Raw genomic sequence first — 6,115 nt, 5'->3', positions numbered from 1 at the left:
CATCCATTCCTCTAATACTCTATACTTCCATTTCCCTGCCCTACTCTGAAATTTTGTTTATTCTTATTTAACATTGTTCAGGTTGATAATACTTACTGTCTATTCAAAAAATATAATTTCCATAATGATCAGTAATCATTCAACAACTAAACAAATTCATTGCTCATTATGAGCCCCCTCCTCCTATCTCTTTATTCCTGAGTTCTTCATTTTGAGTCTTTTCATTGTCTGGATTTCTTGTCTAGTTGTTTTTCCAAGAAAATCCTCTATGTACTAAACTCTGAGATGCTATTCTCCTGAGAAAACTGTTTCTTTTATACTTGAATGACATTTTCATTTTATATGATATTCTTTGGTCACACCACTTTTCATATGTCTTATAAACTGTTCTACTGTCCCCATTACAAAAAAGTCTACGGCCAGTCTGATTTATTTCTTCCTATAGGGTAACTTCTTTTTTCCTCTCTTTCTCTCTCCTTCCTTCCTCCCTCCCTCCCTCCCTCCCTCCCTCCCTTCCTTCCTTCCTTCCTTCCTTCCTTCCTTCCTTCCTTCCTTCCTTCCTTCCTTCCTTCCTTCCTTCTTTCCTTTCTTCCTTTTCTCTCTCTCCCTCTCTCCCTTTCTCTTTCACTCTCTCTTTCTCTCCTTTAATAGATATATTAAGAATTCTTTAGCTATGATATGTATCCCCCCACTGAACATACTGTATTCAAAGTTTCTAGAATCTAGTAATATTCTGATCTATAAAGTTTTTGTTTGGGTACATTGTCTTCTATTTATCTTCGAATACATTTTTTGTTCTTTTTTTCGCTTCTTTACTTCAAATTTATCAATTATCCTTATGTAGGACCCTTGTCTGTATCAGTTTCTTACTTGGTTTACTCTGTGTATCTTTCATCTTAATTTATTGTGATATCTCAAGTCTCTCCTCTAATTGTCAGGATTTAATTTTAATGGAGTCTATTCTCTCTTTTAGTGTTTTAATTTAATTTATTAGTCATTTTAATACTCTATTTCCTTAGTTTTACAATATTTTCTTAATCTCATTCAGTTACTTCAACATCCTTGTTTTTCAGCGTATTAATGCTTTTATTAAATTATTTTACAGTATGAAGCAATTATCTTACATTTCCTATTGTATCTTGACTTGACCTGTGTTTTCTTCTAGGTCTAGTGCTGTCCTTTGTGTGTGTGATTTAGTCGTTGATGTTTTGTATATTTGCTTTGCTGTTTCTTTCCACCCAGTTCATTTTAGAGTGATTCTGTCTAGACATTCTATTGCTCTTATCCCTCCTCCTATTCAATCCAACGAAAATGTTTTCTGCTTCCAATCTTGTTAAGGACTTAACAAATCATATTCTAGCTACTTTTCTAAAGCCTGAGGAAATTGTGGGAAGAAGAGAAACTATGGTCTACATTCTCCTTTGAGAGTTTGTTAGAAGTCCTATACCTGAGTTTACTATACTTAACCTGAGAATTTATCTGATTCCCAAGGAGAATATCCCCAAACTTTTCATCCTGTGTGGCTCCAGTGCCTTTATTTCTTTTAGAGTCTGCCCCTAAAATTTCTTCTGTTTCTCTTTAGCTATTATACCCACTATTCCTCATTCAAGAAAGTAAAAAGATAAAAGATAAGAATACATGTTCATTCTGCTTCTCTCTGGATTTGGGGGTATTTGTGCATAATCTCAGCATTCTCTCAACATATCAATGTGCCATCTGGAAAAAGGGGCATGTTAGGAATCTAGCTGCCCTTATATACTGTACTCCAAAATCTGTATCTTTCCTTAGCTTCCAGGTTTTAAAGTTTATTGCATTAGATTTTCCCATTCCTTATTAGAATGCTCTTGGGAAATTTTTTTGTTGTTAGTTTTTACTATATTTTGCTCATCACATTAGATATTGGGGAAGGAAAAATCTAGGGTGTCATTTCAGCCCTGCATTTACTTGAAAGCCCTAATGCCATCGTTTTGAAAATGCAGAGCAGAAATTTCTCTTCCTCAAGACAGGGAAAGCTGCACTTCCAAGCAAAAGGTTTCTTTATCTCATGGATTCAAATAAACTGAGTAACCAATTATGCTTGTCACTTAGAAACTAATTTGAGACCCATTTTTAGCAAAGTGAATAGTATCCTAGCACATGTATTTTGGTACTTTCGGTATACTCGACTTCATCTTATTTCTTTATCCTTATTTCCCTTTCTCACTTTTTAAAAGATCTTTCTTTACTCTAAGAGCCTTTATTTTTGTTTGTTTTTAGAGAGAGACAGTTTGCTTGAGCATGTGTGCAAGAGAGAAACATCAGGGGAGGGGCAGAGGGAAAGGGAGAGGGAGAGAGAATTTCCATGACCAGCCTCAGCGTGGAACCCAACTTGGGGCTCAATCTCATAACCCTGACTGAGATCATGACCAGCAGAAATCAAGAGTTGGATGCTTCACCCACTGAGCTACCCAGACACCCCAACTCTAAGTGTCTTTGTAAATAACCTCTGATCCTTTATGGAAGGCTGTGAAGTATAAGTATATAAATAAACAGTGTGTACCAACATTCTCTCCAAGGTGCTAGATCTATTTCCTTGTTGTTCTATCTTTGACAAAAGTCAAAAACAAATGCTTTGTTATTATCATCATTATGCATTGGGAACCAAGGTTACTTTAGCTCTTCTGACATTAGTCTTAAGGCTGATGCCAAAATTATGTTTGTTCTTGGTTATGTGCCCTTCCTTCCATCTGCATTGAAATACAATTTGCTTCTGCTTCTCTTAAAATATCTGGTTCTCTTTGCACCCTAATACAGTTTAAAGATCCATAAGCAGCTTAGGTATAAGGTGGACAAGATACCTGGATATTAATAAAGTCTCTAACAATATCTAACAATATAGTAGCACAAAATTTTGAGTCTTGAAATTATTGGTCTTTAAGAAGAAAAGCTATGTAAGTGTTTGATATGCCATCTGAAACTTTGGTAATAAATAAAGCCAGAAATATTTTAAAATCCTAACATGTTTTATCTTTTAAAAATAAAATAAAACATTGTGGAAAAAGTTGCAATCTCTTTGACCCTACCCTTACCGCAGTCCCTTCCTTGCTTTAGACTCTCATTATCATGAATTTGGTGAATTTATTTGTGTCAATATTTAACAGTCTTATATACATAAATGTGTCCCTAATTAATACAAACCTACATACTAGGGTTTCCTTTTTGTTACTATGGATAGATTATTGTGCTCCAACCTAGGGTCATTCCTCACCCTGGGCACTGGATCTGGGTCTTCATCAAAAATACCACTCCACCAATTATTCCTTTGTCTTCAGTATCATAAAATTTCCCCCTCTCTATTGAATCATTATGAATGACATACAAATATGCTTAAAAATGTCTATCTTTCTATCTAACCCACGTTCCTCCCCTAGCTCCCATCATGACCCTCTCTTCTCATTTACTACAGCACCTCAAATTATGTAGACACATCTGTCTTCAATTCCTCCTTTCTCACATACCCACTGTAGATTTTCCTATTTATCCCTGCACCAAAACAGCTCTTATCAGTGGCAGCTTCCTGCTGCCAGATCCAGCTATCAGTTATCAGTCCTTATTTTACTTAATCATTCTGAGTAATTTTACAAAGCTAATTAGTCTTTGCTTTTTAAATATTTCCTTCACTTGGCTTTCAAAACTCCACTTATCCTTGACTCTTGTTTTAGTGGCCTTGCTTTCTGTTTCCCCAACTTCTAAATAATAGAACTCTGAGGGCTCATTTTCTTCTCTTCTTTCTCTATACTTATTCCCTAAGTGATCCTACACAATTTGCTGGCATCGTTACCATTGACACACCAATAACTCCCCAAATCTGCACTTAATTATCCATCTCCCACTCCATCCCTGCTTTTTGTTTTGTTTTGTTTTGTTTTGTTTTTCCTGCTAGAAGTGGAAATCTCCTCTCAAAACATTCCAGCACACCAGATACCTAATAAGTTTCTTCTGGGAGATAGTCTTGTACTGGTCTTTTGTTCTGGCCATATTTCTCCCTAACCCACTATACATTTTCACCCCAAGATCTTCTTTCAGCTCTCTTCTGTCTTGGATTTCTTGTCTGGACCACAAAGATTTCACTTTCATGTTTTATTTTCCTCCTTTCGTAGAGCAGTCCCCAACTACACCTGTAAAGGCAGGTAAAATGTTTGACATCTTTGCATGTCTGAATACACCTTCATTCTCATTTCATCTGGTTTGAATATTTGACTTAGCATAGATTTTAGTTTAGAAAGTATATTCATCAGAATGTTTTAAAAATTTCTTATAGTGTAGCTATTTTCCTTTGTATATGACCTTTTGTGGAGTAGTTTTAATATAGTTTTTTGTTTGTTTGTTTTTTGTTTTTGTTTTTGTTTTTTTACTCTTTAGAAGTCCTAAAATTTCTCCTTGAGCCCAGTTCTAAAATTTAATGAGGGTATATCCTGGTGTGGATCTTTATTCTGCCATTACTCTGGGCACTAGGTGGGCTCTGTCAGTCTGAGGACATGTATCTTCTGGCTCTGGAGAATGCTCTTTAATTATAAAAATTAATTTCCTCCTTCATTTTCTTTCTTTCTATTTCTGTACTATTATTCAAGTGTTGGACCATCTAGATTGGCCTCTAATTTTATCTTTTATATTCATCCTTTTACCTATTTTCTACTTTCTTAGAGATTCTTCTTCCTTTATTTTCCAAACCTTCTATTTGACTTTTCATTTCCGTCATATTATTAATTGCCAAGTGTTCTTTTCTGGTCTCCAAATATTGTTTTTAAAGAAATTCTGATTTTACTTCATGGTTGCAATATCTTACCTAGTTGTTGTTGTTATTATTGTTGTTGTTTTTAAACATTTCTTTTCCAATCTTGTCTCCATCTTCTTTAATTTCTTTTTCTAGTTTTTGTTAGTTATTTGGAGGAGGGGAGCATTTGTGTTTTTCATGTTGGGAACTTTCCTCTGCTGGTGATCAGTGGCTCTCTCATCATATTAAAGAGTTATGCAGTCAAAGGTGATTAGAACCTTTGAATAAATCAGTGAATCTGTAGGTGATCTGACCAGGCTGTTTTACTCTGGGACACATCAATGTCAGATCTTTACTCTCAGCAAGTCAGAACTCCTAGGGAAGAATTTTTCAATTTCTGCTTTGATGATGTAAATTTGGCTGCTATAAGCAAAGGAAGGAAGGGTCCACTCTTGTTTCAGAATGTGAATTTCTTCCCATTTCCAGTATTGTATCTTTTCCTTCCACTGGGCCTTGTGTCCCCTAGTCTAGTGTCCTTCTGGTTTACCTCCTCCAAAGTGTCAAACTTCTAGTCTTCTTCTAGGGTAATGAAAGGTCCTTCTCCCAGTTGCTAATAGGGATTATGAAGACCTAGAAGCTCTCTTAGACTTTCAACCACTCTCACCTTTTGGGCCTCCAAGTTTCCTTCTTCTCTCGTTATCTGGTACTACAAATCCCTGGGTCTTTCTGTGATACCAAAATATTGTTGCTGTGCACTTCTCTCCTTATTTTTTTGTCCTTGTGAAGTTTCTACTTTTTTTTTTTATCCTTAAAGTGTTATTTAGTGAGATTCAGAGAGGTAGTAGAGGTAAAGATGTGCTTTCATTGTTCTTTGTTTTTAATTATTATTATTAACTTTTTTTGCAGAAGGAAAGACATTGCTTTATTGGTTAGGGTGGTGAATAGAAGAGAGACTTACATGCCAAGAAGATAAACAATTTGGCAAAAACAAGATTGGAAAATCTAACTTTCTCCATATTTTTTCTTTTAATAATTAAAATATTTTCACAGGTAGATTTTCTAATCCTCTGGATTTACTATTTAAATATGGTGTATTTAAAAATATTTTTTTCTGTATAAGAATCTAGCTGTTCCAATACCATCAATTGAATGATTCCCCTTTCTTTCACTGATTTTTAATGCTACTTCTATTATAGTCTACTTATATTATATTATATGATTGGCTCTGTTTCTGACCTTTCTGAACTCTCATTTTGATCTGTTTGTTTCTACATCACTATCACACTATTTTATTACAGTTATGCAATGTGTTTAATATCTGGAGTAACAAACTCCCCCTCCTTGTTTATTATTCTAGGTTTC

The sequence above is a fragment of the Canis lupus genome, chromosome 25 (assembly GCF_011100685.1).
Source record: "Canis lupus familiaris isolate Mischka breed German Shepherd chromosome 25, alternate assembly UU_Cfam_GSD_1.0, whole genome shotgun sequence".
NCBI lineage: Eukaryota > Metazoa > Chordata > Mammalia > Carnivora > Canidae > Canis > Canis lupus.
The sequence above is the reverse complement of the archived record's forward strand: the minus strand, read 5'-3'. Positions refer to the sequence as shown.